This window comes from Danio rerio, chromosome 4 (assembly GCF_052040795.2).
Source record: "Danio rerio strain M-AB ecotype USA chromosome 4, GRCz13ab, whole genome shotgun sequence".
In the NCBI taxonomy this organism is placed as follows: domain Eukaryota; kingdom Metazoa; phylum Chordata; class Actinopteri; order Cypriniformes; family Danionidae; genus Danio; species Danio rerio.
In genome coordinates, this window is record NC_141024.2 from 49,326,266 (window position 1) to 49,336,190 (window position 9,925).

Sequence of the window (9,925 nt, forward strand, 5' to 3'; positions counted from 1 at the left end):
TTGGTTTTGACCTATTAAGTTAAAATAATGTTATATCACAAAAGGAGTACTGTATTGAGAAAATGTAGCTCACCAATACTTTTATCAGATCATGAAGCACATTAAACATTGCAAACACTTAAAAAACACAGACATAAAATGGTGATTTTTTTTTTCCTACAGTGCATGCTGAGAACTATATATGGATGTTGTATTATTCTCTTCACATGCACTGCAGCCAAAAACAAAACAAAACAAAAAAACATCTCTAACCACTGTTGAGATAGATACGCTGATTATTGATGTCTGTTTCTCTAAAGTGATACAGATGCTCAATGTGTTTTACTATAACACCACAGCTGAGGTCCATTTTCTTGAAAAACACTGAATTTGGTTTCTTATATAATGAACCAACCCATTCTCACTCCGAAGGCGTCAAAAACTGAAGTATGGTCAAACACCTTCCGCGTCAACATGAGGACGCCAAAGGTGCTCCTAGGCGTCACTATACGAACGCAACAGGAGCTCCATTGCTTTCAATGGGTCCCCTCAGACGTCACATCAAGACACCTAAAGCCCTACGGTAAAGCCTCGTAGCATATAGCCCACGTGAATGCAGTTGTATGAGCATATAAAAGAAAAAATAAATCAATTCAATGTTTTCTTTTAATATTTTATTCATAAATGTTCGCATAGTATTTGTTTTTTTTAATAAAACGATTATATGAAGTTATTTATAATGTAATATCTGTTATTTTACATTAACGGCGCACGAAGCTTGAGACAAAAGAGAAATTTGAAGCTTATATATTCATAATACTTATATATAACAAAGCTTTGTGTTGGCCAACTTATATTCAGGAACAGAAACCCTTTTTATTATTTCTTTTTTTACAAAAAAAAAACAAAATAAAGAAACTAACTTATTTTATTTGTATTTATATATATATATATATAAATATATATATATATATATATATATATATATATATATATGTAGGGAATATGTAATATCTCTTCCTTTCCTCCGGGGGGAGCTGTGTGTTGTGTTAGGGAGATGGGCTGCTCTTTGGCCTCAGTTGTGTTTCCCTGTGGGAAAGGTAAGGAGCATTGATTCAGCTCTACACATAATCTGTTTAATTTCGTCAATAATATTTGCCATCCATGTTATTTTATGAGATATGTTATAGTTTAGGCATTAATTAATGTGTAGATGTCCTTATTTTTGATAGATTGACTTATATTTCTGATATTTCTGATATTTTAGTTATTTCCATGCGGCATAGCATATCTTATGTTGTTTTAGGTTTGATAATACATGTTATTTGGTTGGTTCTTTATATCCTGAATATATTTAACATTTATAATTGCCTGTCATATGTTCTAGTTTATCTTTTCAGTGTTTAAGTTAGTTTGTGAACAGCTAGCTTACTAGTTATGTAGCTGCAGCATTTACATCATTTATTTTTGATCATTTGTACACTTTGTAATTATGTTGTGATGTACTGAGTTGTGTTTCCCTGTGGGAAAGATGTTGCAGTGCCATTTCTGCTGTACAAGTGACAAAATGAAGAGAGGAGTCCATTAAAGGGAAAGCTGCTCTGTTTGGCTCAACCACGGTCTTGGTGTCCTTCCTGTATATCCTATCACACATACACAACGCAGAGACATTTTGGGGAAGCACACCAACGAAGAGGGTTACATCTTTGGTGCCGTGACCCGGATCCTTGGTTTTCACGTCAATTAAAGTAGGCTTTTTTCCTTAAAAAAAAAAAAAAAAAAAAAAAAGGCTATTGATCTGAATTTCTAAATTTTTTTGTTTTTCCTATCTTTGTTTTTTCCACTGTTTCTCTGATAAGTAGACTAATATGTGAATTTACTGATGTAACATGTTTAAATTGATGTGTTTTTGAAAGTGTATCATTTATTGTGTGCACTGACAAGTTTTTGGGTGTATCTGAATTTAAATTGAACTAGGTTTATTTTGTTTAAAAAAATTTTTTTTTTTTGCTAATTTTTTTGTTTTTGTTTATTATTGTACATTTTTCTCTAACAATAGAAAGTTTGCAAAGAAACCATAACACACACACACACACACATAAAAAAAAAAAACAGTCAATTACAATTGCATGCACTACACATAGTACTGCACATAGAGTGTTGCGTAGGCAGAGTCGAGAAGTGAAATATAATAATGCAAGGACACTATGATTCCACGCCTCATCGACCACCCACCTGTTCCCAAGAATCTTTTAGGCAGCCTTTCCACGTCACTCCATGGTTGCCCATAAGACAGGAAAAAATTGAATCGCATGACATGAGCACTACAGTTGATATGAGTAATGTGGGTGAATCTCACTTAGAAGAAAGCCCCCTACAGTCTGTCAGGCCAAAATCAACGCAGCTAGCGACACACAGAGAGATTGTGTCTCCCCCAGTGGTAAGCTGGCTAAAGCCAGGCACCCACACCAATGCATCTGTGCAGGTATCAGCTCATGACCAAGCCCCAGATAACCATGTCTATCCAACAAGCAACCATATTTTGCCTATTGCCACACACCCACATGTTTCATGCCAAACTTCCATGCATGGAAGTGTCACACCTGTTCAGGCTCCACCAGACATGGCGATTGGAATGCAAGCTGATATGCATACTTCACCAAATATCCCATACTCAACCCCAGCAACAGTCATTTTGCCTCACACAAACCTAATTGGCCATCCACAACCCATCCAGGCTCCTCATTCCTCCTATTATGGTGTTCCAAATAACATGTACTCATCACAGTCTAACTCAGTACTGCCCCCTGCACCGCCTGTCTTTTCTGGAACAATGTTTTCTCACAAATTGGACCCTATTCAAGCACACCAAGCTCCTTATGATCCAAAGCTGACTTTGCGTTCAAACTATGCTGTTGCTTCATCTTCTTCCGCTCCTGTGTATGCTCCTGCGTCAATGCCTGCATACCCTGCATCACGTATATATGCACAACAACCCAGTGTAGTGCAACAGCTTCCGACTGCACCTTCACATATCCCATATCAACAAGGCACTAACCAACATGCCTCTGCAATGACCAAGTCACCACCTAGTTTTACACAAACACATCAGGTACGAAATGTTCAAGTGTTCAGTGGTGGTCCTGAATGCAAGATACTAATTGAAGACTGGATACGGGATATGCAGTATCTCCTTGAAGCAGGAGGAATGCCACCAAATTTATGCTTTGCAACGCTAGTAAGACATTTAAATGGTGAAGCCAGGAGGTTAGTCCTAAATCTCCCTCCCTCTGAGCAAACCACCAGAAGAGCTTTTGATGAACTGCGAGCTGAGTATAGTGATATGCAGACATCTCTTGACCCATTAGCTGATTTCTATGAAAGATGTCAGCGCTCTGGCGAAACAGCTCGTTCCTATGCCATTGCCCTGGAGGCCACTTTACGTTCAGTAGAGGAAACACAGTATGGAGGACAAACATTTCCAGATCGGGATGGAAAGCTAACTCGTCAGTTCATGAGAGGATTGAGTGATGAAGAAGTTTATCATAGGCTAGCACCAATGAAACCTCAGCTCTTAAGTTTTCGTGAACTGCAAGCAGAGTTACGTAACCTTGCTCGGGAGACGAAAAAGTTCCAGATGCTGCCAAAGTCCAAAAAGGCATATACCCAGGCTCAGTTTACGGCAGCTAGTGGTAACAGGAGTGGAGATTCCGCAGCAACAGAAAAGGGAAATAGACAGAACAATGATCTGACTGAACTTACGGCCATGGTAAAAAAGTTGGTGATCAGTCAAGAGGATCAAGTCAGTCGGCTGTCACAGCTGGAAGCCAGATTTGCAGCATCACCACGAATGATATTTCCGCAGACCCAAAGGCCTCAAGGGAGCAGTGATACTCCATCAAGGAGCGTTGTATGCTATCGCTGTAACAAACCGGGACACATTGCACGTCTGTGTCGGACAATAATGACTGATGAAGTCAGCCAAGCTGAAAATCAAACAGAGAATAGCCAAGATTTAAATGCGTAAGGCCTGTGGTCATCGGGGCGACCACAGGCATTCAACAGAGTCCCCAGCAACATGAGGCGAGAATGTCCAAACTAGCTAAAACTCCGCTGGTAGGTCCTTGTAATGAAGGGGTGGTTGAAGTAGATGGGGAGGTGTGTAAGGCTCTAATTGATTCCGGCTCTCAAGTAACTACAATTACAGATGAGTTTTGGGGCAGACACCCAATCTTATGTTCTAAGAAAGTGCAGCCATCAGAAATCCCAATTGAAGGTGCCGCTGGTCAACCCGTATCTTATGTTGGGGTACTCTGTATAAACCTGAAGTTTTTAGGAAGAGCTTATGTAAATGTTCCTGCTTTTGTTGTCCCTGTAACAGAGTACCGATCCAGTGTTCCATTGCTCATTGGGACTAATGTCATACGTGCTTTCAGAAATGATCTCCGAGCAACACATGGTAGCAAATACCTGGCCAATATGAAGCAAACTAATCCTGAGTGGCACTCAGCACTGGTGTCCATAGGTAAAAGTGAACCTTGTGGGATTAATGGCAAAGTGGGTCAAGTACAGTATGCTGGTGATGCAATACAAATACCAGCAGGAAGAGAGCTGGATGTTGTGGGCAGAGTAATGGGTGGGCCAAAGAGGACACAATACACTGTTTTGGTGGAGAGCCAATGTTTGAAAAAAGTACCAGAAGGTATTGTCATTGCCAGACTGCTAGCTAATGTGAAAAAGGGTTATGTCCCTATTCGTCTCTTGAATCTTTCAGAAAAAGTTGTGACTGTGGAGCCAAGGACCCTGCTGGCAGATGCTTTCTTGGTCAATGAGGTATTTGAAGAGGGGGATGAGGGCAAAATACTAGGCCAGAAACAGATCATGGATCGGAATCTGTGTGAAAAAAACTCAGTGACTGCAACTTGTCAAAGTCAACAACAGGTTACCAGTGCTAAAAACGAGTTTGATATGTCATGTGGAGTTGACCTTAGTGCCATCACAGTGGAAGGGCAGGAGCAGTTGGATTTACTGCAGGATTTATTGAGGAAAAATTCTGATGTCTTTTCCAAACATTCCATGGATTATGGTCATACTACTACTGTGCAACACGAGATTCCTCTGGTAGACCCAAAGCCATTTCGCCTCCCTTATCGGAAGATACCTCCCTCACAGTACCAGGAAGTTCGGAAAGCCATATCGCAGATGGAAGAGGCTGGAGTTATACGCCCAAGCAAAAGCCCTTATGCGTCCCCTATTGTTGTGGTATCAAAAAAGGATGGTTCCATGAGGATTTGTGTGGACTACAGAAAGCTGAATTCTTGTAGCACCAGAGACGCTTTTCCTTTACCAAGAATAGAGGACGCATTGGAAGCATTGGGTCAAGCAAGTTACTTCTCGGCTCTGGATCTGACATCTGGGTATTGGCAAGTGGAGGTGGCCGAAAATGATAAGCATAAAACTGCTTTCAGCACACCAATGGGGTTGTACGAGGCTAATAGGATGCCTTTTGGTCTACAAAATGCTCCCTCAACGTTCCAAAGATTGATGACTTGCTGCTTTGGTGACTTAAACTTTGAGAGCCTCCTGATCTACCTTGATGACATAATTATCTTCTCTAGAACATTCGATGAGCACCTTGAAAGATTGGAGGAAGTGTTCAACCGCCTCCGCAAACATGGGTTAAAACTAAACCCTACAAAGTGTTGCCTGCTGAGGAAAGAGGTTCAGTACCTTGGCCATGTAGTGTCATCGGAGGGTATACGGACTGATCCTGAGAAGATAAGTAAAGTCAGGGATTGGAAGAGGCCGTCAACTGCAAAGGAAGTGCTAAGGTTTCTTGGTTTCTCAGGGTACTACAGACGATTCATCAAGGGGTATTCTGCACTGGCAGCTCCCTTGTATGCTCTGACATCTGGAGACCCTAAGTGCAGGAAAAAAAGAGGGGTAAAGGGACCACCTCGCCCTCCTAAACCATTTGAGTGGTCTGTCGAATGTGAGGCAGCTTTTGTGACATTAAAAGAGAAGCTGACTACTGCTCCCATTTTGGGCTACCCCAACTACAGTTTACCATTTTTGTTGCAAACTGATGCTTCCAGGGATGGTCTTGGGGCTGTCCTTGCCCAAATTCAAGATGGTGAAGAGCGAGTGATTGCTTATGGGAGCTGGGGCTTGAGTCCACCAGAAACCCGCTACCCAGCGCACAAGTTAGAGTTCTTGGCTCTGAAGTGGGCTGTAACTGACAAATTTTATGATCATCTCTATGGACATACATTCTCTGTTTTGACTGATAACAACCCACTCAGATATGTGATGAGCACAGCCAAATTGGATGCCACAGGCCAACGTTGGGTGTCACAGCTTGCCATATTTGACTTTGACATCCAGTATAGGCAAGGAAAGTGTAACTCTAATGCCGATGCACTGTCAAGAATGTCTAGCCAAGAAGTCGCAAAAGCCCTCCAGTCCTGTCCTCAACGGATCCTTCCTCAGGGGATTAAAGAAAATAGTAACACTGGCCAAGGGGAGCGGGAAGCAGGTGGTGGTGTGCAAGATGAGGTGGCAATTGAGAGGCAAGGGGAGACTCTGGAGGAGGTTGGAGAGAGGGCAGACAGATTTGAAGGAGCGGGAACGGATGCACTCCCTGCGATGACGAAGCTGGAGATCAGGCAATGTCAAAAACAAGACCCTGTTATTGGTCCAGTCCTGTATTTTAAAACATTGAATTGTAAGCCACAGCGAGGGAAGAGGTTGGAGGAAGGAAAACAAACACGGCTTCTTCTAAAAGAGTGGAGGAAGTTAGTGGTCAGAGATGGAATTCTGTACAGACAAGTTCAAGGTGGTCAGGGAAGGACTATTGATCAGCTGGTCTTGCCAGAAAAAATGCGAGAGGTGGCTAGGACAAGTCTTCATGATGATGCTGGTCATTTAGGTTTTGAGCGCACCCTGATTTTGTTCCGTGAGCGATTTTATTGGCCAAAAATGCACTGTGATGTGAAGTCCTGGTGTGAGCAGTGTGAAAGATGTTGTTTAAGGAAGACTCCAACTGCTGGAAAGCGAGCTCCGTTGGTGAGCATTCACACTAATGCACCTATGGAACTTTTATGCATTGATTTCCTGGTCCTGGAAAAGTCTAGGGGAGGTTTTGAGAATGTCCTGGTGGTCACTGATCACTTCTCAAGATTTGCCCAGGCCTACCCCACAAGAGATCAGAAGGCTGTCACAGTGGCAAAGGTGCTGTGGAAGAACTTTTTCTGTCGATTTGGTTTCCCAGCAAGACTCCATGCAGACCAGGGGCGCAATTTTGAGAGTGCAGTGGTAAAGGAACTGTGCAAGCTGATTGGAGTCACAAAGACTCATACCACCCCTTACCACCCACAGGGGAATGGGACTACGGAGAGGTTCAACAGAACTCTCATGAATATGTTGGGAACTCTTGATCCTGAGAAAAAACCTCAGTGGCATGAATATGTTGATGCAATGACTCTTGCTTACAACTGTACTCAACATGATTCAACAGGTTTCTCCCCATACTTATTGATGTATGGCAGACATCCCAGACTCGCAGTTGATCTTGTTTTTGGGTTGTCTACCACCAAAGGGCAATGTGAGTCCAGTGAATATGTCCAAAATCTGCGTGAGAGCTTGACTTTTGCATATGATCAGGCAGATAAGATGTCAAGGCATGCTAAGGATCTACAGAAGAAGCACTATGATAAAAAAGTGAAGGATTACGTGTTTGAAACTGGTGACAGAGTGATGGTCAAAGTATGTCATGTAGAAGGGAAGCAGAAGCTGGCTGATAGGTGGGAGCCCCATCCTTATGTTGTGGTAAAGCAACAGCCAGGAATTCCAGTGTATGTTGTTCGATCAGAAGATGGTGACAAGGAAAGAGTGGTCCACCGCAATCTTCTAACTCAGTGCATGTTCTTCCCAATTGAAAAGACCTACCAAGATCAAGTAGAGTCTGAAAGTGAGGGACAAGATGAAGTGGAGACAACTGATGATGTTTCTGACGAGGATGAGGTGGATTTGGAGAAAATAGACAAAAGTGAAGGACAGGATGAAGTGGAGGCACCTGATGATGTTTCTGATGAGAATGAGGTGGATTTGGACAAAATAGACAAAAGAGTGGATGGTTCTGTAAACTTGTCTTCGAGCAATGAACCTGTGGACATTGTGGAAGAAGGAGAAGAGACTGTGAGTCCTTTGCAAGAAACAATAGGTGAAATGGAAAGTGGACACGAGGAGCATACACTGTTGGAAGTTCCGGAAATCAGAAAGCCAGAACGGAGATATCCTGAGCGGAAAAGACGCCCTCCAAATAGACTCTCTTTGGAGCTGCGAGTCTTCACAAGAGAAAGTGACAATGAAAAGATTGAAAGAGGAAGGAAAGTGTGGGAAAAGGCTAAAGCGAAGAAGGAGAAGCTGTGCCTTAGCAACACTACATATAGACATGCACACAATACACACTCACTGAAAAGGACTTCTTAATGTGTTTATTTGACTTTATTTAAAAATTTTTGGAGGGGTGAATTGAATAATGGCTGTGACGCCATCAATCAAAGAGGGGGTGGGTGTAGGGAATATGTAATATCTCTTCCTTTCCTCCGGGGGGAGCTGTGTGTTGTGTTAGGGAGATGGGCTGCTCTTTGGCCTCAGTTGTGTTTCCCTGTGGGAAAGGTAAGGAGCATTGATTCAGCTCTACACATAATCTGTTTAATTTCGTCAATAATATTTGCCATCCATGTTATTTTATGAGATATGTTATAGTTTAGGCATTAATTAATGTGTAGATGTCCTTATTTTTGATAGATTGACTTATATTTCTGATATTTCTGATATTTTAGTTATTTCCATGCGGCATAGCATATTTTATGTTGTTTTAGGTTTGATAATACATGTTATTTGGTTGGTTCTTTATATCCTGAATATATTTAACATTTATAATTGCCTGTCATATGTTCTAGTTTATCTTTTCAGTGTTTAAGTTAGTTTGTGAACAGCTAGCTTACTAGTTATGTAGCTGCAGCATTTACATCATTTATTTTTGATCATTTGTACACTTTGTAATTATGTTGTGATGTACTGAGTTGTGTTTCCCTGTGGGAAAGATGTTGCAGTGCCATTTCTGCTGTACAAGTGACAAAATGAAGAGAGGAGTCCATTAAAGGGAAAGCTGCTCTGTTTGGCTCAACCACGGTCTTGGTGTCCTTCCTGTATATCCTATCACACATACACAACGCAGAGACATTTTGGGGAAGCACACCAACGAAGAGGGTTACATATATATATATATATATATATATATATATATATATATATATATATATATATATATTCGATTTATTGTTGTTTTTGGACATCTACACTTTAATTTGATCTGTAATTTTAAAGATTTTGTTGACGTTGCTCTTTTTTAATGATTTTGGTTGTCGTTACCATTTTCGTAACATTTCATTATACTTTATTATCGTGAAGTCTTATTATGATGGCCAATAAAAATGTAACCGAAATCCCTATTGACAAAAAATCAACACAATTTTTTTTTTCATGTTACTTTTACAAACAATATTCCAGCTGCTTTACAATCAAGAAATGAAAATAAAAACACTTTATAATAAAATATTTATTTTTCCACATTTCCCTAAAAGCAAGCGGGAAATCGTGTCACGTTACGTAACATCCATCCATCGCCGTACTGATCCCGCTTTTAGCAGTAAGTTAATGTACACTTATTCATTAAATTAAATAAAGAAATTCTGTTCTTCACACCATGTTTGTCTATGTGCATTGCTCACATGTATATCTAGGTTATTATATTTTGATAATACACGTTAAAATTAAGTGCTAATCTTGCTTGACTTCAGACCAAGTTCATATGTTAACATGTTAGGCAATAACTTACTTTATTAACGTTACTTTACAAACAGTCTTGGTAGGCAAGTTT

At 40.8% G+C, this 9,925-nt stretch overlaps 1 protein-coding gene across 1 annotated transcript in view; it reads right to left on the reverse strand.

The window, feature by feature from the left end:
- Positions 1-9,925, reverse strand: part of LOC137490965 (protein NLRC3) — a 766,684-nt gene that overhangs the window by 50,070 nt on the left and 706,689 nt on the right. The window lies entirely within an intron of this gene.